General features: G+C 41.9%; 1 long non-coding RNA gene across 1 annotated transcript in view; it reads right to left on the bottom strand.

Moving 5' to 3' along the window:
* Positions 1–1,534: 1,534 nt before the first annotated feature.
* The window catches only part of LOC144294405 (uncharacterized), a 40,716-nt gene continuing 20,276 nt past the window's right edge, over positions 1,535–21,974 (bottom strand). Inside the window, exons 2-3 of the long non-coding RNA XR_013361797.1 lie at positions 11,505–11,652; positions 1,535–1,668 (exon numbers count right to left, since the gene is read on the bottom strand). This is a non-coding gene — a long non-coding RNA (uncharacterized LOC144294405). The remainder of the gene's footprint in view (positions 1,669–11,504; positions 11,653–21,974) is intronic.

Genomic DNA, 21,974 nt, shown 5'->3' with positions numbered 1-21,974 from the left:
TAGTTAACATATGGTATTATATTAGTTTTAGGCATATAATATAGAGTCCAACAACTCTATACACTTCTCAGTACTCATCATGATAAGCATACTCTTAATCTCCATCATTATTTCGCCCATCCTCCCACCCACTTCCCCTCTGACAATCAACAGTTTGTTCTCTGTATTTAAGAAACTATTTTTGTCTCTTTTTCTTTTGTTCATTTGTTTTGTTTCTTACAATTCCACATATGAATGAAATCATAGATTTGTCTTTCTCTGACTGATTTATTTCAAGTTAGCATTATACCCTCCAAGTCCATCCATGTTATCACAAATGACAAGATTCCATCCTTTTTAAGGCTTATTAGTAGTCCATTGTGTGTGTGTGCGCGCGCGTGTGTGTACACCACATCCTCTTTATCCATTCATCTATTGGTGGACACTTAGCTTCCATTTCTTGACTATCATAATAATGCTACAATGAACATAGGGCTGCATATATATTTTTTTCAAATCAATATTTTCATTTTCTTTGAATAAATTCCCAGAAGTGTGATTGCTGGATCATATGGTAATTCTATTTTTAATTTTCCAAGGAACCTCCATACTGTTTTCATATTAGCTGTACCAATTTACCACCAGCAGTGCACAAGAGTTCTTTTCTCCATATCTTTGCCAACATTTGTTATTTCTTGTCTTTTGATACAAACCATTTTTACAGGTGAGAAGTGATATCTCACTGTGCTTGCCTTTATTGTGAATTATTTGTGGTTAGCATATAGAAATACAACTGAGTTTTGTATTTTGATCTTGTATCCTTTGCTTAATTCACTTGTCAGTTCTAGTAAGATTTTTTTAATAATAAATTTATTTTTTATTGGTGTTCAATTTTCCAACATAAAGAATAACACCCAGTGCTCATCCCGTCAAGTGCCTACCTCAGTGCCCATCACCCAGTCACCCCCACCCCCCGCCCTCCTCCCCTTCCACCACCCCTAGTTCGTTTCCCAGAGTTAGGAGTCTCTCATGTTCTGTCTCCCTTTCTGATATTTCCCACTCATTTTCTAGTAAGATTTTAAATGTGTAAATATTTTAGGATTTGCTACATAGAGATAAATGTGATAATCCTGTCTGTGAACAAGTATAGTTTTGCGTCTTTTCCGTTTAGTGTGTCTTTTATTTCATTTTCTTCTCTGATTACACTGCCTAGAACCCCCAGTACAATGATGAAAGATGGTGAGAGTAAACATCTTTGCCTTATTCCTGATCTTCAGGGCTGTGATACAATAATAAATAAGAGAGAGAGAGAGAGTTCCTAAATCCCCAGAATTTTATGAGTGATAGGAGCATCTCTTGCTCTAAGTAGGCCCTCAGATAGTTCCAGGACAGGGTCACCAGAAACCGAAGTACGATTTCAGGGTTGGAACTTCCAGCCCCACCCCACCTCCAGGAAGGAAGAAAGACTAGGGGTTGAGTCAAATCACCAATGCTAATGATTTAATCACTTGTGCTTACCCAATGAAAGCTCCATAAAAACCCTTAGGCAGCAGGGTTTTAGAGAGCTTCCAGGTCATAAACTCATCCATGTGTCAGGAGGGTAGGGGCCCCAGCACCCTGGACAGCAGCTCCTGTGCTTGAGACTCTTCTGGACCTCACCTTATGTACCTCTTCAGCTAGCTGCTCCATCTGGATCATTGATAATAAACCGATAATAGTAAGTAAAATGCCTTCCAAGTTCTGTGAGCTGTTCTAGAAATTATAGAACTTAACTTGTGACTGGTGTCTGAAGTGGGGGCAGTCTTGAGGGGCTGAACCCTTAACCTGTGGGGTCTGTGCAGACTTGAGGGGCTGAACCCTTAAGCTGTGGGGTCTGTCAGTAGTCAGTGTCAAAACTGAATTGACTTGTAGGACATCCAGCTGGTGTCCAGAGAATTGGAGAATTAGTGTAGAGAAAAGAAAACATACTTAGTGTCAGAAGTATTGTGGCCAGTCTTTGATCATCAAACATGTTAACTGTAGGTTTTTCATAGTGGTCTTCTGTCAGATTGAGAAAATTTCTTTCTGTGCTTTGTAGGTTGTATTTTTTTTAAAAGATTTTTATCTATTTATTCATGAGACACAGAGAGAGAGAGGCAGAGACACAAGCAGAGACACAAGCAGAGGGAGAAGCAGCCTCCCCACAGGGAGCCCAATGTGGAACTGGATCCCGGGACTCATGGACTGAGTCACCCAGGGGTCCCACTGGTTGTATTTAATCACAGAATTATTATTTGTTTTCCCTTATTTCTGTAAGAAATATAGATATAGATATAAATATAATATATAATATATAAACAAAACTATATACATAAATATAAACAAAATTAACTTCAATTGTATCAATAAAAAGAGGTTACTATGTTTCTTGTCACCACTTCTTCTGTCCCATTTTTAAGTGTTGAGCTTAATGTCCTTCTGGAGTATATCTTTCAGTATTTTAAAGAAAGATTCTTTTTTTTTTAAGTTCTTGTAAAGGAGATTTCCTTCAAAGAGGTGGTAAATTTTCTGAATTTCTTTCTTAAAACAATCTTTATTTAGTACTTCTACTAGAATAATACGTTATCTGGCTGTACAGTTTTAGGTTCATATTCTTTCCACTTAGAGATTGTTTAAGCATATTTCGCCATTGTTTTCTTGTCAATGAGAAATTTCCTGATGTCAATTAGATTTTCTGTCTCTCTTTCTCATCCCCACCCCCAGGGGCCTTTAGGGCATCTCTCCATTCTTAGTTTTCTAAGATCCTCTACACTGTGCCCTATTTTATGTCCCATACACAATGTTCAATAGACCATTTTGATCTAAGGAGTCATGACTTGCTCAGCTCTGGAAGTGTTTGCTTCATTTTTGACCATTCCCCTCCAGTCTCCCGGTCCTCTCTTTGTGGATTTCCAACTGGGTCATTTAATTTCAGCTTACTGCAAGCTGACAGCATGGTAAAACCCTGTACACAAGAATGAACGACTGGGCAAGATTCTCAGAATCTTGTCAATTCAATTAAGTAAGCCTCAACTAAATTTCCTGGGAAGGGTGTCATAAAATAATTAAATTTCCCATTGTAAATGGACTTTCTGAAGATTAAACTTTCAGGGACAGCATGAAATTAATAAATTATGGTTTATGGGAAACATGATAGTTCATTTCTTTCAAACTTTTATCAAACCAATCACTCTTTCCTGGGGTACTTATGCAGATGAGCATAAGGCATACAAAGGATATATATGTAAGATTTCTTCAGATTATTGCATAATTTCTTCAATTGATGCCTCTTTCTTAGTTTAGACATTTATTGTGATGGGTTTGCTTTCTTTTCCTTTTAAGACATGTCCACTGACAAATGGAAATATATTGTGAATATAATTTAATAACCAAGCTTCAATGGTAAAAACCATTCATTCATTTTATGGGACATTTCAAGTTTTATGCAAGAGGCAGCTGGAGTTTTATTAAGCACATCGATTATTAATTCATCACACTTACAAGACTTATTTGCTTATTTTCCATATTATCTCTGTCTAGTAGTTGAATTGAGTTGCTTTTTATTACACTGGTTTTCACTGTGATAATAAAGCATAAAAACAATGAGAGTTTTCATTCTCCTGTCCTCCCTTTCCTTCAGTTTAGTCGAGGACCAGAGTCTGAGGTGGAAGGAAAGAGAGACAGAGAAGATATATAGAGAAACAGAGACCTTTGCACCAATCACAAGTGAGTCAGGAATCTGTATAATGGAATAGGAGCACCCCACAATCCATCCCTGGACCAAAACCCACCACTGCTGCTCACCTGCATGTGTCACAATCATAAGTGAGGCCCTCTATACCTCTCCAGCTTGCTAGATCTTTCTTACCTGCTGTGCTTCCCCCTGAAATCCCTGCCAATTGTGTCTGTATCTCTATCTGATTTGACTTCTCTTTTAAGACACATCTCAAAACCCTTTTCATCAAGAAGTCTTCTCTGAAGCTAATTTGCCCGGCATTTCCCTTTATAAATGTGTATAACATTTATAGGCCTCAAAATAGCAACAAAAATGATTTCACTAGGAGGCCAGGCAAGATGGCAGAAGAGTAGGGTCCCAAATCACCTGTCCCCAACTTACCTAGATAACTTACAAATCATCCTGAAAACCTACGAATTCAGCCTGAGATTTAAAGGGAGAACAGCTGGAACACTACAGAGAGAAGAGTTTGCACTTTTAACAAGGTAGGAAGAGGGGAAAATTTTTTTTAAAAATAAATAAATAATCAAGTGGGGGAAGGGCCCCCACGAGGAGCTGGGCTAAGGCCAAGCAGAAAAGCCTCCAGGACAGGAAAGCCCAGCCCCGGAGAAGCAGAACTTTTAAAACTCCGCACCAGATTCTTCCCGGGGGAAAGGCACTCATAGGGAATTCGAGCAGGATCCTAGAGGGGCAGTGGAGCGTCCAGGCTCCCGGGGTCACTAACAGAGGGTGTGCCGCCAGGGAAGAGCTCGCCACACACCGTGGGCCAAGCTTGGTAAAGGGCTGGAGCGCGCGCCAGGTGGGGCCTCAAGAGAAGCTTAGGCTTCTGGGCCTAAGTGTGTCTGGGCAGAGGGACTGCATGGCCCGGGGAGTGCAATTCCAGCGGTGCAGGTCCCTGAGCCCAGGGCGCCAGGAGACACAGCCCAAGATCCTGTGGACAGGCAGAGACCAGGAGGACACAGGACAGTGACAGTGAGGATGCTCCTGCCGCCAGGTGGGCCGGAGCTGTGCAGATCAGCACCCCTGCTGCTCCGGGAGCATCCACAGTTCAGACTGGAAGCTGCGGTAGTTACTGGGGAAGCTGACTCCAGGGCTGGGGAGCTGGCCACCGCCAGTGTTGTTGTTCCTCCTTGTGTCACCTTGTGCCTTGGACGGAGTGGGACCCCAGGGAACAGGGGCCTCACAGGATAAACAGCTCCCACTGAGCCATGCACCTGGCAGGAGGGCGGGCGGAGCAGCTCCCTCAGGTGCACACACCTGAGAATGCAACAGCAGGCCCTTTCCCCAGAAGACAAGCTGGAAGGACAGGGGAAAGCAAGTTCTTGACTGAGCAGCACTGGAAAGCTCCAGAGGAAGTGGAGGGATTTACAGTATATAGAACCAGAGGATACCCCTCTTTGTTTTCTGTTTTTGTTTTTGTTTTTGTTTGTTTGTTTGTTTGTTTGTTTGTTTTTCTTCCTTTTTCCAGTACAACTCATTTTTAGCTGCTCCACACTGAGGAAAATGACTAGAAAGAACTCACCACAAAAGAAAAAATCAAAAACAGTACTTTCTCCCACAGAGTTACAGATTTGGATTACAATTCGATGTCAGAAAGCCAATTCAGAAGCACAATTATAAAGCTACTGGTGGCTCTGGAAAAAAACATAAAGGGTTCAAGAGACTTCATTAATGCAGAATTTAGATCTAATCAGGCAAAAGTTAAAAATTAATTAAATGAGATGCAATCCAAACTGGAGGACCAAAAACGAGGGTTAATGAGGTAGAAAAAAGAGTGAGTGACATAGAAGACAAGCTGATGACAAGGAAGGAAGCTGAGGAAAAAAGAGAAAAACAATTAAAAGACCATGAGGAAAGGTTAAGGGAAATAAATGACAGCCTCAGAAGGAAAAATCTACGTTTAATTGGGGTTTCAGAGGGCGCCAAAAGGGACAGAGGGCCAGAATATGAATTTGAACAAATCATAGCTGAGAACTGCCCTAACTTGGGGGAGGGAAATAGGCATTCAGATCTAGGAGATAAAGAGATCCCTGCCTAAAATCAATAAAAACCATTCAACACCTTGACATCTAATAGTGACACTTGAAAATTCCAAAGATAAAGAGAAGATCCTTAAAGCAGCAAGAGACAAGACATCCCTAACTTATATGGGGAGAAATATTAGATTAACAGCAGACCTCTACACAGAGACCTGGCAGGCCAGAAAGGGCTGGCAGGATATATTCAGGGTCTTAAATGAGAAGAACAAATATGCAGCCAAGAATATTTTATCCAGAAAGGCTCTCATTCAGAATAGAAGGAGAGATAAAGAGCCTCCAAGATAGGCAGAAACTGAAAGAATATGCCACCAAAAAACCAGCTCTGCAAGAAATATTAAGGGGGACCTTGTAAAAGAAAGAGGAAGCCCAAAGAAACAATACACAAAAACAGGGACTGAATAGGTATTAGGATGACACTGAATTCATATCTTTCAATAGTAACTCTAAACATGAATGGACTAAATGATGCCATCAAAAGACGCAGAATTTCAGACTGATTAAAAAAAGCAAGACCCATCTATTTGCTGTCTACAAGAGACTCATTTTAGATGTAAGGACACCTACAGCATGAAAATAAAAGGTTGGAGGACCATTTACCATTCAAATGATCCTCAAAAGCAAGGTGGGGGTAGTAATCCTCATATCAGATAAATAAAGCTTATCCCAAAGACTGTAGTAAGACACGAAGAGGGACACTGTATCATACTTAAAGGGTCTATACAATAAGAGACCTAACAATCATGAATATTTATGGCTTAATGTGGGAGCTGCCAAGCATCTCAATCAATTAATAACCAAAGTAAAGAGATACTTAGATAATAACACACTGATAGTAGAGGACTTCAACACGGCACTTTCTGCAAATGACAGATTCTAAGCACAACATCTCCAAAGAAACAAGAGCTTTAAACGATACACTGGACCAGAAGGATTTCACAGATATTTACAGAACTTTACATCCAAACCCAACTAAATACACGTTCTTCTTAAGTGCACATGGAACTTTCTCCAGAATAGATACAAATCAGGTCGCAAATCAGGTCTTAACCAATACCAAAAGACTGGGATTGTTCCCCTGCATATTTTCAGACCACAATGCTTTGAAACTTGAACTAAATCACAAGAAGAAATTTGGAAGAAACTCAAATACGTGGAGGTTAAAGACCATCCTGCTAAAAGATGAAAGGGTCAACCAGAAAACTAGAGAAGAATTAAAACGATTCATGGAAACTAATGAGAATGAAGATACAACCATTCAAAATCGCTGGGATACAGCAAAAGTAGTCCTAAGAGGGAAATACATCGCAATACAAGCATCCCCTCAAAAACTGGAAAAATACGCAAGCTAACCTTGCACCTGATGGAACTGGAGAAAGAACAGCAAATAAAACCTACAGGGATCCCTGGGTGGTGCAGCGGTTTGGCGCCTGCCTTTGGCCCAGGGCGCGATCCTGGAGACCCGGGATCGAGTCCCACATCAGGCTCCCGGTGCATGGAGCCTGCTTTTCCCTCTGCCTGTGTCTCTGCCTCTCTCTTTCTCTCTCTCTCTCTCTCTCTGTGACTATCATAAATAAAAAAAAAAAAAACTACACCCAGCAGAAGAAGAGTTAATAAAGATTTGAGCAGAACTCAATGAAACAGAGACCAGAAGAACTGTAGAACAGATCAACAAAACCGAGAGTTGGTTTTTTGAAAGAATTAATAAGATAGATAAACCACTACCCAGCCTTATTAAAAACAGAAGAGAAAAGACTCTAATTAATAAAATCATGAATGAAAAAGGAGAGATCACCAATACCAAGGAAATACAAATGATTTTAAAAACGTATTATGAGCAGCTACACACCAACAAATTAGGTAATCGAGAAGAAATGGACACATTTCTGAAAAAGCACAAACTACCAAAACTGGAACAAGAAGAAATAGAAAACCTGAACAGGCCAATAACCAGGGAGGAAATTGAAGCAGTCATCAAAAACCTCAAGACACAAAAGTCCAGGGCCAGATGGCTTCCCAGGGGAATTCTATCAAACGTTGAAAGAAGAAACCATACCTATCCTACTAGAGCTGTTTGGAAAGATAGAAAGAGATGGAGTACTTCCAAACTCATTCTATGAGGCCAGCCTCACCTTAATTCCAAAACCAAACAAAGACCCCACCAAAAAGGAGAATTACAGACCAATATTCCTGATGAACATGGATGCAAAAATTCTCACCAAGATACTAGCCAATAACATCTAACAGTACATTAAGAATATTAACACCAGGACAAAGTGGGATTTATCCCCGGGATGCAAGGCTGGTTCAACACTCATAAAGCAATCAATGTGATAGATCATAGCCACAAGAGAAAAAACAAGAACCATATGATCCTCTCATGAGGTGCAGAGAAAGCATTTGACAAAATACAGCATCCATTCCTGATCAAAACTCTTCAGAGTGTAGTGATAGAGGAAACACTCTTCAGCATCTTAAAAGCCATCTATAAGAAGCCCACAGCAAATATCATTCTCAATGGGGAAGCACTGGGAGCCTTTCCCCTAAGATCAGGAACAAGACAGGGATGTCCACTCTCACCACTGCTATTCAACATAGTACTGGAAGTCCTGCCTCAGCAATCAGACAACAAAAAGAAATTAAAGGCATTCAAATTGACCAAGAAGAAGTCAAACTCTCCCTCTTCGCAGATGACATGGTACTGTACATAGAAAACTCAAAAGACTCAACCCCAAGATTGCTAGACCTCATACACAATTTGTCAGTGTAGAAGGATACAAAATCAATGCCCAGATTAGTGGCATTTCTGTACACTAACAATGAAACTGAAGGAAGTGAAATTAAGGAATCAATTTCATTTACAATTGCACCCAAAAGCATAGGATACCAAGAAATAAATGGAGTCAAAGAGGTAAAGGATCTATACCCTAAAAACTGTAGAACACTTCTGAAAGAAATTGAGGAAGATGGAAAAATAGTCCATTCTCATGGATTGGAAGAATTAATATTGTGGAAATGTCAATGTTACCCAGGGCAATTTACAAATTCAATGCAATCCCTAACAAAATACCATGGACTTTCTTCAGAGAGTTGAAACAAATCATCTTAAGGTTTGTGTGGAATCAGAAAAGACCCCGAATAGCCAGAGGAATTTTAAAAAAGAAAACCATAGCTGGGGGCATCACAATGCCAGATTTCAGGTTGTACTACAAAGCTGTGGTCATCAAGACAGTGTGGTACTGGCACAAAAACAGACACATAGATCAATGGAACAGAATAGAGAACCCAGAAATGGGCCCTCAACTCTATGGTCAACTAATATTTGACAAAGCATGCAAGACTCTCCACTGGAAAAAGCACAGTCTCTTCAACAAATGGTGCTGGGAAAATTGGACAGTCACACACAGAAGAATGAAACTAGACCATTCTCTTACACAGGACACAAAGATAAACTCTGAATGGATGAAAGCTCTAAATGGGAGACAAGAAGAACATAGGCAACACTCTTTTTGAACTTGGCCACAGTAACTTCTTGCAAGATTCACCTATGAAGGATGGGGAACAAAAGCCAAAATGAAATATTGGGACTTAATCAAAATAAAAAGCTTCTGCGCAGCAAAAAAAAAAAAAAATAGTCAACAAAACTAAAAGACAACCTGTAGAATGGGAGAAGATATTTGCAAATGACCTATCAGATAATGGACTAGTATCCAAGATCTATGAAGAACTTATTAAACTCAACAGCAAAGAAACAAACAATCCTATCATGAAATGGGCAAAAGACATGAACAGAAATCTCACAGAGGAAGACATAGACATGGCCAACAAACACATGAAAAATGCTCTGCTTCACTGGCCATCTGGGAAATACAAATCAAAACCACAATGAGATACCACCTCACACCATTGAGAATGGGGGAAATCAACAAAGCAGGAAACCACAAATGTTGGAGAGGATGTGGAGAAAGGGGAACCCTCTTGCACTGTTGGTGGGAATGTGAACTGGTGCAGCCACTCTGGAAAACTGTGTGGAGGCTCCTCAGAGTTAAAAATAGATCTTCCCTACGACCCAGCAATTGCACTGTTTGGGATTTACCCCAAAGATACAGATGTAGTGAAATGCCGGGACACCTGCACCCGGATGTTTCTAGCAGCAATGTCCACAATAGCCAAACCGTGGAAGGAGCCTTGGTGTCCATCGAAAGATGAATGGATAAAGAAGATATGGTTTATGTATACAATGGAATATTCCTCAGCCATTAGAAATGACAAATACCCACCATTTGCTTCAACATGGATGGACCTGGAGGGTATTATGCTGAGTGAAGTAACTCAATCGGAGAAGGACAAACATAGTATGGTCTCATTCATTTGGGGAACATAAAAAATATCAAATGCAATAAAGGTTAAAGGAGAGTAAATGAGTGGGAAATATCAGTGAGGGTGACAGAACATGAGAGACTCCTAACTGGGAAATGAACAAGGGGTAGTGGGAAGGGAGGTGGGGGAGCGGTTGGATTGACTGGGTGACGGCCACTGTGGGGGGCTCTTGATGGGATGAGCACTGGGTGTTATGCTATATGTTGGCAAATTGTACTCCAATAAAATTTTTTTTAATGATTTCACTATAGAATATAGTCTCCCTGCTCATAGAGATCCTTGAAGACAGATATATAATCCGTTGTGTGTCTTCTACATAAATCACCTGGGACAGTTTCCCACTTCTCTTTTGTCATTTGATCAAGTGTTTACCTTTCAATTGTGTTTAATAGAAAGAGGCGTAGAACTTATACCTGAAAAGCATGAGTTTGAAAGTCACTTCCCCACCTTACTAGCTGGGGTTTTTCTGAGCTTTGGTTTTCTCATTAGCTTGGTGAGGAAACAATAAAAACCTTACAAGACTACTGTTATTATCAATGAAGACAATGCCGGTAAAAAACCTTTATGAGGTGCAATGGATAACATAAATATGATCATCATTAATTCATCTGATTACATCGTAGAGAAACAGTCAGTTGAGTCCTGAGGCTTTATTAAATGTCTGTATAACATCTCCTAACCTCATTCACTAGAAGTTAGTAACACAGGGATTTGCATCTTTTTGTACCCAGTGATGGGGAGCTGAGAGAAGGGGAGAAGGCTAGGATGGGAGGCATATGTACCACACAAAGGGCTTAGGTTTCAAGGTCACAGAAATGGCTCAAATCCTGTCTGACACTTTCTTGCTGTGTGGTCCTACACAAGTTATTTGACTTATCTAATCCTCACTGTACTCATCTGTAAAATGGATGTAGCTGTGAGGAAGCTATAATTCACAAACCAGTTCCCTTTATCTTGGACACTCATGATAAAGCTGTATTTCCCACCCTGCCCCCATGTAGTTCTGTTGGGAACGTGGGACTTCTATATGCTGGGATTATATATGCTGCTTCCAGTCCTGGCCATAAACTCCCTTTCAAGATCTCTACATTAACTCTTCCCCACCCATAACAACTGTAACAGTTAGCTTTTACTGAATAAAAAATCAACAGCCCTTCATTTTTGCTCATGTATCTCTAGGTCCCCTGGGTAGTTCTGCTGATATGGGCCAGCCTCAGATCTTGGATAGGCTTGCCCATGCTTTAGGAGCCAGCTGGCAGCTCAGCCCAGGTCCCAACAGCCTAGAATGGTCTCTCTTACCTGACTGGTGGTTGTTTTGCTATCAGCTGGAGGTAACAGATGACTGGGCCACTTACCTGATTATCCGGCAGGTGAGCCTGTGTCTATTCACATTGAAGTGGAAGAGTTTGAAGAGTGATAGCAGGAACTCCTAAGGCACAACTCAGAATCCCAGCAACACACCTTCTACACCAGGTGCTGGCCAAATCAAGTCCCAAGGTAAACCTAGGTTCAAGGGGTGGGAAAATAGTTTCCACCTGCTGGTGAGACAAGTTATGAAGACTTATGTTCATTTCTACAATCTACCACAACAGCATGCAGGAAAGACAACAAGGTTATGAGACAGCAACATCACAGGCCTTCCTGCTGATTGCACTCAGTTGTGATGTGTGTACCCAGTGAATCCTTGTACTATGCCCCTGAAAGTGGTGCTGCTTGTTAAAGAGGTCTATTTATTCTAATGAATACAGTATGGGATAAAGGACTGTTTGCTCACAAAACTCTTGTAAGGGCTGAATAAGGAAAGCTGTGGAAAGTGCTAACACAGCATCTCACATGTGCTCAATATATGGTGGCTATATTAATTATTTATTTTATTACTATTAGCATTGCAGTTAAGGATTTTGACAAAAAGGTCCCCAACAGTGCTATAGTTATGTGTCTTGATGATCACATGTCTCCAGGGTCCCACACAGCAGAGTTTAGAGGAAAAACTGGATAAATGCTCCCTGACAACCTGGGGGTTCTGTCATTAGAACAACCAAAAAGAAGTCAGCAAAGAAACCCTTCTCTAAACCTGCACAAAGCTTTGCTCCCTTCTGCCTTTACAAACAGGAAACCAAGACCCTCACCAGTGATCCCTATGATATTGCTACTGACCCAAAGGAAAAGACCCCAGATCTATCTTCCCTTCAACTTTATGATTCTAGGTTATGGAAGGAAGAAATCAGACAACACTTGGCAAGAATCAGTGGGCCTTAATAGGGGCAGTAAACATATTTCTAAACCAATAAATACTAAATGTTGAGCAAAGGAAGTTAAATAAAAGTAAGTACACAGGGTAAGATTGCAGAACACATGCCATATGATTTCATTTAAATAAAAACTAATTTATGCTGCCAATATCAGTATAGTGACCCACTTTTGGGAAGCAAGGAAGTGATGGGGAGAAGGCACATAAAGGGCTGATGTTCTGTTTCTTGACTTGGGTACTGGTTACACAGTTATGTGCTCTTTCTGAGATTATTTAAGCTATACATTTATGAATGGTGTGTATTCTGCATCTATATTTCATATCAAAAGAAAAGTTTAAAGAGAACATGTGCTTTGATAATTTTTAATCAGTTAAGACATTGGTATATCATTACTAGTAATGCATTAAATATGTATTAGTAAAATACTTGTGAAATTATATCAATTAAATCACATTTATCTTTAAAAAGATAAAAGAATCATTCTAAAAAAATCTAGGGGGCATGATTTTTGTTGCAGTTCACAACTTTTTTATTTTGCTAGAAGGCAGCTCCCTCACTACCTCCCCATGCTCAACTGTAAACCAGTGCCACCCTTATACACACATGCACATGGGCGTTTTTTTTTTTTTTTTTTTGGCAAATCCAGACATAACAGTCAACTATTTGAACCTTATAAATTATTATGACTTTAAGGATCACAACTTTTCTTAAATCTCAGTTTCTGCTTTCCCTTTTTATTTGCCAATTTAACTATTTGTTCCTTACCTGAACTTGATTCCTGTTGTTTCCTTTGGCCTAAAGGACATAGTCCTTACTTCTCTTGGTCCATTTCATGATAAAAGGAATATCATCAAAAAGGCCATATGATGGTGAGTTTACTTACCACCTCTCAACTCCCACATTCCATACCCAAAAGCTTCAAGAGATGATATAGCAAGTTCCTGGTGGGTAGAAGATGCTCAGAGAACTGATGATTAAATACATCCAATACCTTGGAGCCAGCAATCACACATTGACAGGTTTGGGAATGAATCTCTGATAACTACCATCATGTTAAACTCACAAAATTCTACTTTTTAGTAACAAATGGGCATCCTCCGGCATTTTTCATGTGAGATAAGATATCATGTGAGAGAGAAAACACATTAGAAGAAGGATATTAAGCTAGCTTTTTCTAAACCACATGATTTCTCACATTTGCCAGTTGGCCCAGCTTGACTGTCATTTATAGAGACTCCCCTATTTATCCTTTAACCCCCAAGAAAGAACAGCTCTGACTTCTTTCCTCTTGCCTCTTGGTAGAGATAAGTAGAATATAATCAGCTTTCCTCATTTTCAATAATAAATCAATCAGTTTATACATTGCACTGGAGATTTGAGCCTTGAGCTTTGCAATTGGCCCTAACACAATAGGTGAACAAGGCTTCTCATTCTTCTTCTCAGCTCCAGATCAAGCTTTCTCTTGAAAGCTTCAGGTTCCCCCCAAAAGCAGACCTTGGGAGAACAGTTTAGTTGCAGATAGTTTACTTGGGAGGTGATGCCAGAAGGCTTGATAAGAGAGAAAAATGAGGGAGAAGGAAGTTTGAAAGCCAACAAAGGAGTTAATGATTTATGTAGGGGATGATGAGGCTTCATCCTGCTGGAGACTCTCCATGAAAGCCTCAGAATTTTCTTACTGGGAGACAGGAACCTGGAATATTTATCCAATGACTCTTGCCCCTCAAAGGTTAAGGGTTGCCCCTGGAGGGTATTAAATCTTTGGCACTTCCAGGATTTTCTGCAAGTGTCTGGGCAAGCTGCCATAATGCTGCAGAAGGCCTCAGGCAGGAACGCAAACCCATGCAGGTGTGTGAGGTGGGGCGCTATCAATACACGTGCAATTGACCATCGCTGCCATGGGTGAATTTGGACACAAGTCAAAGGGATGCAGGTCAGGCATCAACACATCTACCAGAGCTTCTCACCTGAACACAGCTGATGCTAACATCCACATACACATTCACACCTGATTCACATACCAGCTTGGAGTAGAAAATGCCATTTAAGCTGCTAAAGCCATATGGTGAAGAAAAAGCATCCACATTCACACGTCCCACTGAATGAACCAAATTATACTCAGGAACAAATAAAGAAAGCTGGCACAGTGTTTCCCAAGCCTTTACTCATTATATATATATATATGTTCAGAAAGCATCTGGACCCCCAGACAGCACCCAAATCTACCCTGCATTTCAGTTACCAACATTAAACATCACACCCAGAAAAAAATAGGAACTTTCAAGTCTCCGCCAAGAAATAGGAACCTTCCTCACATTTATATATGACAGGTGACAAAAAAGAATTCTGCCTTCAGCTGGACTCTCTGGAACTTAAAAATAATGTTTAATGCCAAAATAATTAATTTGAGTGTCTTTGCTGTGCAGTATGGGATTTTCCTACTAGTCTTAGAACCAGATTACTCATGAATTTTGGCAGCTCTCCTTGGCTGTTTTTCTCATTTTAAAAATTGAAACATTAACTATCTATTTAGGGGAATAAATGCGTGCACAAGGAGCCCAAGCTTTTTCTGTTGAAATCTACTTGTTCAGACATGATTGGCTTAAAAGTGACTTTCAAGTTGGAAGTGATAGGCAAACCTAAACCCGTATTTAGTGTTAGAGAAGCTGAGAGATGCCAAGGTCCCAGCCAAGTCCTCAGCTACCAGGATACCTGTGGAGGAAGCAAAAGTGGTTCTGGTGTGAGCTTGGCACCAGAACTGCTCTAAGGTCAGAACTGCCCCAAAGTCAGAACTGCCCCCAAATGAGCCTCTCTGTCGGAATAGGAGGAGGCCAGGCAGGCAGGAAAGACCTGAGCTGCACTGAGCATAGTTCAGTGTCCACTGGCCCTGTGAGAGAATTGCCTTTGGTATATCCAGACTACAGGCTCTTGCACTGGCCTGGTATGCAAGGTCTCAGGACCCTGGCCTGAATGTGCTGACCTGGATCTACCTTGGCCTGTATATGCACCTCTTGCATGCTAACCTTCAGTCTCACACTTGCTGACAATATTACCTTGTCATCTTCTGATTTTCTTTCCCAAGGCCTAACTGCCAATGTAGTTGGGAGGGCAACCTCATGCCCTGTCATTGTCCTACCAAGAATGGAATAAGAAGGCCACTCAGAGTCAGCAGTGGCACCAAAGCAGATGTACTTCTAATACCACATTGGCATCACTACACAAAGATGGAATGGAAAGGAAATTCCATTGGAAATTGGAAATTCTCCAAGGCTTGGTGATTTCAAGCCTGGAGACCCATAGCGATCACCTGGAGAGCTTTAAAAACTCCCTGTGCCTGGATCTCAACCCCCAAAATTCTGGCTTCATGGGCCTGGGGACCCTCATATGATTTTAATGTGGAGTCAAAACTGAGAACCACTGTCCAAAGGAAACATAAGGGTCATTTGGGGGCCTGTCCCCCCTATGCTTCATTTCCCATTTGGACACTGTGCTCATAGTTTTGGGTGATATGTAATTATCTCCTGTTACTTCCTGGGGCACCTCTTACCCATAGAGCCACAAAGACTAGGGCTGAGCCCTGGAATTGTCACTTTCACCTCCTTCTTTCAGGGTCTACCTTGTTCTCTAGGAGGCACATGGGGTTAGGAGTCAGGAGATCTGAGTTCAAAGCCAGCTCTGCCACTGGTCAGCATGGACTCCCAGGCATACCTTAACTTCTGTGCTTTCTCTCACTTCATCTTTAAAACACAAAGACCGGACAAGATGTCCATGAAATTACCTTCTACCTCTACTTCTTGCCACAACTTAAGGATGAGCTACTTACGACATGCTGGGGGCAGGGAGAGTGTGGACCTATCTGTGGCTGGAATGGAGGCTCCCGAGTAACTCCAGAGCATGAGGCTAAGCACTCCCCTTGCTGCCTGTGATGAGCAGTTCTCCAATTGTCTGCTTTTCACCCTAATTCACAAATTCCTTGAGTGTTTGGGAGGGTTCTGCCCAGCCAAACTGAGGTTGGATAGCAAGCCCACCCCTGTGGTTATTGGTGTCAAGATCTGTCTACATCCCAGCTCAGAGGGCACCCCATCTTTTTTGACCACTTGGCCTTGCTCCACAACATCATGATAGAGGCTCCTTCATTCTCTGTTTCCAGCCAGTGCAAACACTTGGAATTTCTCCAACCCATGTCTATTATAGTACAATAGAGGACTTCCACTATCCCCTAAATGTTTTATGTAAAAATATAGATCATTGGTTGTATCTAGATCTGAAACAACCCATGCAGGAGATGGCTGAGAATCTGGACCCCAGAGTTGGCCCTAAGTTTGAAGGCTGACCCCAGGATATACCAGCTGTACAAACCAGGGCAAGTGACATACACTCTCCAAGCTGCATCGGTAAATGGAGAGGACAATGGGAATTACCTCATCGAGCGGTTATGAGGATTAAATGAAAGGTGACTTGTGACATTGGTGGCAGAATACCAGGCATGTCTGGAGTGTCATGACATTAGTCACTGAGCACATGCAGGCTCGGGACCAGTTCTCATCAGCTTTAGAGCATGGAGCTCCCGCATACATAGGAATCAAGGCATAGGGCCAGGCTTACTCTGCTATGTCTTTTAGCTGAAGTCCAGCCACATCCTGGGCAAGCTGATGGCAGGAGGATGAAGCCAAGTCCACCACTGTTCTTTTGTAGTGCTAACATCCAATTCCAAAGAAGAGGATCCCTACCTAGGACCTCTTCCTCTGCGTTCAGCCTGTTGGTGCTGCCACTGACATTAACTGGATGACAGTTTTCATGTGCTCTGGGAACTCTAGGGAAATAAACCCAGTACTCCTGGAACCCAAAGCAGCCTACAGAAATTCTCCATGGGTCTCATGGGAAGCAGGAGGGCATGCGGGGCATCTGCTTTCATGCAGTCTACATATCCTCTTCTCCATCTGCATATATAGATGCTATCTGAGGGAAGTGTTATGTGCCCACATAAGTTAATTAGTAAATAAAAGTTAATAAATAAAAAGGAAGAGCTCTGAAACTTGGTGCGCATCACCAACAGGTCTTTTCAATGTGTCGGTTCTGGTCCAAATGCACATTCATATGCAGGTCTGGCGGGGAGCTGAGTCTGCTTTCCTGGCAAATTCCCAGATGTTGCCCATGCTGTTGATCTGGAGACTGTATTGGCAATAGCATGGTTCTGGGACCCCAGAAGCCAAGATTGATGAGACCTTATTATGACTGAGGATATAATTGGAAACTCTAGAAGGAAGGCCCTAGGGAGACTGTACAAACTTGCAGAGTGATAAGAGTATTAAAAAAAAAAAAAAAAAAAAAAGCCTAGTTGAATTTGGAGGTTAGCTCAGAATGAAAAACCAGTTGGAGTTGCATCCAGCCCTTAGAATGATCCAAACCCCTCAGGATTTAGTGCAGACCTCCACCAAGGTCAATGTAAGTTTCAGGAGCACTCTGGGTCCTGGGCACTGGGAATCTCATAGCAAAGATTCCAGTCAGGACTGGTAGGAGAGCTTTGACCTAGAGGGGGGCTGCGAATTCTTCCACTTTGTCTCTGATGATGCCTGTGTTCTCAGCTGGAAAGTAGGGCCAGGAAAGGCCCTTGGAAAATATATCAACAGCTTATTCAAAAATCCAGGCAAGGCAGAGCATCAGCAGTCAAATAGAGCCCTGTGCAAAGCTCCACAAAAGCTTAGGAAGAGGATGGCTGAATCTAGTTGAACAGTGAGGAAGCCTTGATAAGTGAAAAGATGAGAGTCAGGTCTTGAGGGATGTGGAGGTTCTTTCCAAGGAAGAAGCAGAGAGGAAGGAGCAGTCCATTTGACCCATTCATCTTTCAAATCTGAGTTTCATTGTCCCAGCCTTCTTCGGGTTCCCATTTCTCAGAAAAAATATATGGTATAGTGTGCTTTAATAATAAATGAAGTAAGAAAGTATTTAATAAACCTTAAAACATGATACAAATGCAAAGTAGAGCAATTTTTATTTACCTGTAAATATTTAACCAAGCTATTCATATTCATCAGCAGGTAAGTCACACAGAGATGCATTTGGAAAAATCTGTACTTCTTCTTGCTAATATAGTTAACTAAGGATGTGAGATTAACTCAGCAGCCTATGGTGAATAACTGTTGTGTTGCTATTGTTCTCACTCTTGACCTAGCAGTCATTGAACATTTACCTTGTACCACTGACTGTCAGCAGATGCTGTTGGTGAGCCTTTACTGGGTTTAGGCATCCAAGGCCAACTGCTATCAGGAATGGGAGTTGCTCTGTGGAACCGCCCTTGGCTCATGCAAACCCCCACACCTGCAGTATGGGGATGTTGCCCCAAACCCTACCCAGGAGGGTCCCACAGCCCCTGACTAAGTGATGCAGGGGTTAGCAGTTCAGACTTGTTAGTCCAGACTTGCTTCTGGGTGCATAACAAGCTTGGAACAATTCTCAGTTCAGAGAACCCTGTGCAACCAACCAGGCTGAGGTCAGACTCCTCCTAAACCACATCTTTACCCAGCTTCTTCCCCAAACCTCCCCTGCTTCCCTCATTCCCCTCACATGTTTCTCCTGAGAGCCCTCCCTCAGTAAATCATGTGATCAGGCTCTACTTCTACAGAACTGACCTCAGATAATTTTAAACCGTTTACTGTAATGCCTCATTTCACCATTACAGTGAAATGCATGCATATACACGAGGTACACATTATTGCAGACGGAGTAATTTTCCCCAGTTCCTGTAAACAGCTAGTGTCAGAGCTGGGATGTTTATTCAGCTCACCACAGGACACAGCCCCTCCCAGTTGTCACTGTTGGGTCCTTGGGAGGAAGTTGATTACACATCAAAATTCCTTTTGATTTTAAATACATCCTTTAAAGTATCTATTGTTCACAACCCCTTCATATACTAACACAAATACAAAACTAATACTGCTGCATAGTAAATAAATAGAACAGTTGAGCCCTCACCAAAATAACTCAGTTTGCAGGGCTCGGAGAGAAAAGTAGAGACTTCAACCACTCCCTGAGGGTCAGATTTACAAGAAGGCCATGATTCAGTACACAAAATTGCAGATGCAGACTTCAAAGGCTATGTGCCAGCTGTGGGGATTTTCCATCCGTAAAATGTTGCCGTCATGGTATACTCTGAAAATTATCAGAAGCCAGAGTTCTAACAGCTTCAGTCTTTTATTTTCTGTCTTGGGCATTGGAGCCCAAGCACATTTGTCTTCAGACCTAGGAATAGTGTGTGGAGTGTTTTCTGGAGCAGTACTTTGTGATTTATGTGCCCAGAGATGACAATGGAACAGTGTGCTTGCAGTTTCTATTTGTCATAAGTATCCCATCTGCATGTGGACTCTCCCACAGCCAGTTCCTGGGGCTGGACCTAGGAAACCGCATTTCTGTCAAGCCCACCTGGTGATACATCTTAAACTGACGCACTACTGCTACAGTGGAAAGTTTTGATATTTAACATAGGACTGAAAAGGTGCCTGTTACAGAGACAGGGATCTTGAATCTCAGATTTTAAACATACCTTATCTCCTCTTTTCCAGTGTGCAGCATGGGATTTTGGCTGAAAATGGTCCAACAGATATCAGTGTACAGAGGGGCAGGGCCATGGACTCCTACTTACTCCTCCTCTGACTGTGTTACTGTTGCAAACTCCTAAATCTTCCGAGCCTTCATTTTGCTGTGAATCACATGACTACCATAATATTCAACTGGAGGAGAGCTGAACTATATAAAACCCTTTCTTTCAAATCTCTGAACCCCCATGCTTTAGGTTTTTCAAGTGAAAAAAAATCTGTATCTGTCAGAGAAATAGATTTCTGAGATTTCCATTTAAGCAAATTTTAGTGAAAACACTACTTACATTTCTTTGGGCTCCTAAACTAGGCAGCCACACTAAGTGGGGGTGCCTGGCTGGCTCAGTTGATGGAGCATGTGACTCTTGATATCAGGGTTGTGAGTTTGAGCCCCACACTGGGGGCAGAGATTACTTAATAAATACATTTTTAAAAAATAAAATAAAATCCAGACAAAATATTCTTTCTTTTTGCCAAGGCCAAGTCCATAAGCTTTGACTCAATTCTCCCAAAGTCACTCATTACAGATTATCCTCAAATATCCAAAAGTAATTCCAGTTGCTAAATGGAGTCCACACTTGGTCTGAGTGACTGTAGCAACAGGAACTGACTCTGAACTATTCTCAAGGCCAGGAACCCAGTGCCCCTGGGGACTCCCCCACTGTTTCCTCTCACTGGAGGGAGTCCTGGCAGGATGTGCTGAGTCCTTAATCTGAGTGTTCTTTTGAAAGTTTAAGGTTGTAATCCATGCACAAAACCTACATCTGGCTTTAAAGTTAGGCTGCACCCATGACAACTCCATGGAGTGGTGTGGTAGTCACCTCATGGTAAGGACTTTGCCATAAAAGAAAGTTTTTGGGTCTATGGCACTCACTTTATAGTTAGTCCTTAGAATCAGAAAGGTACAAGTCTTTTTTTTTTTTTTTCATTTAATACATGTTTATTAAACCTCCTTTATGAGCCACATCTCTGTTAGTTACTGGGATGAAAGATGAGGACAAGTAAGACCTAGCCTTCATGAAGTTTGCAATCTAATAAGGGAAGTAGACACTAACCAGGATGCTAACACATAAACTCTGTGACAAGTGCAGTGCCAGAAGTCATGCCAAAAATAGAACATAGATAGAACATCCTGACCTGGCTTAGGGGAAGCAGGGGTAGGAGTAAAGAAATTTTCTTATAAAGCTGGATCCAGACACAGTCAATAGAAGTCCACACAGGGAGGTGGGTGGTGGCAGAGGCAGATGATGATATGTGCAGAGGCCCTGAGGCAGGAAGAAGAATGGAAGTACTCAGAGAACAGCAGAAGGCCTGGTGGCCCCTGTGGTGACAGAACAAGTCACCAAGTGACAGGGTCAGTTTGTTCAGAGCCTGATCAGATACTTGGCCAATGAACAACCAGGTACAAGGAGCCACAAGCAACTACAATCAAGGTAAGATAGCAGGGACTTCACATGTACCAGGACCCATGTGACTTTTATAGTTTTGCTCATGGATTCTCAGATGAGGACCCAGCCAGTCCTAGTTCAGACACTGGAGTCTGGGGGATATGAGGAAGGGCATGGTTCCCTTGATTTCTATTTAACAGCAGCTGGATAGTACTGCTGGCAATGGGACAGCTACCTCAGAATCCCTGGGCTTTCCAGGTCATGGGGTGGCAGGTTGTCTGGTTTCCATCCTGGGCACTTCACTGGCCCAGTAAAACTCATTAACTTGAGTGAGAGGCAAGAAATCTCTCCAAGGGCAGCCCAGAGGAAGGCCCTGCCACTGAGCTTCACCCAGCTGCACCGGCCTTTCCTCCACAAGGCTGGCAGGGACTGAGTTAACAGAGAGTGACCATGACTGCAGGCAGATTCCTGTGCCTTCTCTGGAATCTCACACTCTGACTCTTCCTTCTTGGAATAACTCCCAGCAGCTAGCAAATAGCACCTGAGCATGAGTAATGGGGATGTCGCAGGGGGCATCCAAGACTACCAACCTCCCC

This window comes from Canis aureus, chromosome 22 (assembly GCF_053574225.1).
Source record: "Canis aureus isolate CA01 chromosome 22, VMU_Caureus_v.1.0, whole genome shotgun sequence".
Classification (NCBI taxonomy): domain Eukaryota; kingdom Metazoa; phylum Chordata; class Mammalia; order Carnivora; family Canidae; genus Canis; species Canis aureus.
The sequence above is the reverse complement of the archived record's forward strand: the minus strand, read 5'-3'. Positions and strand labels throughout refer to the sequence as shown.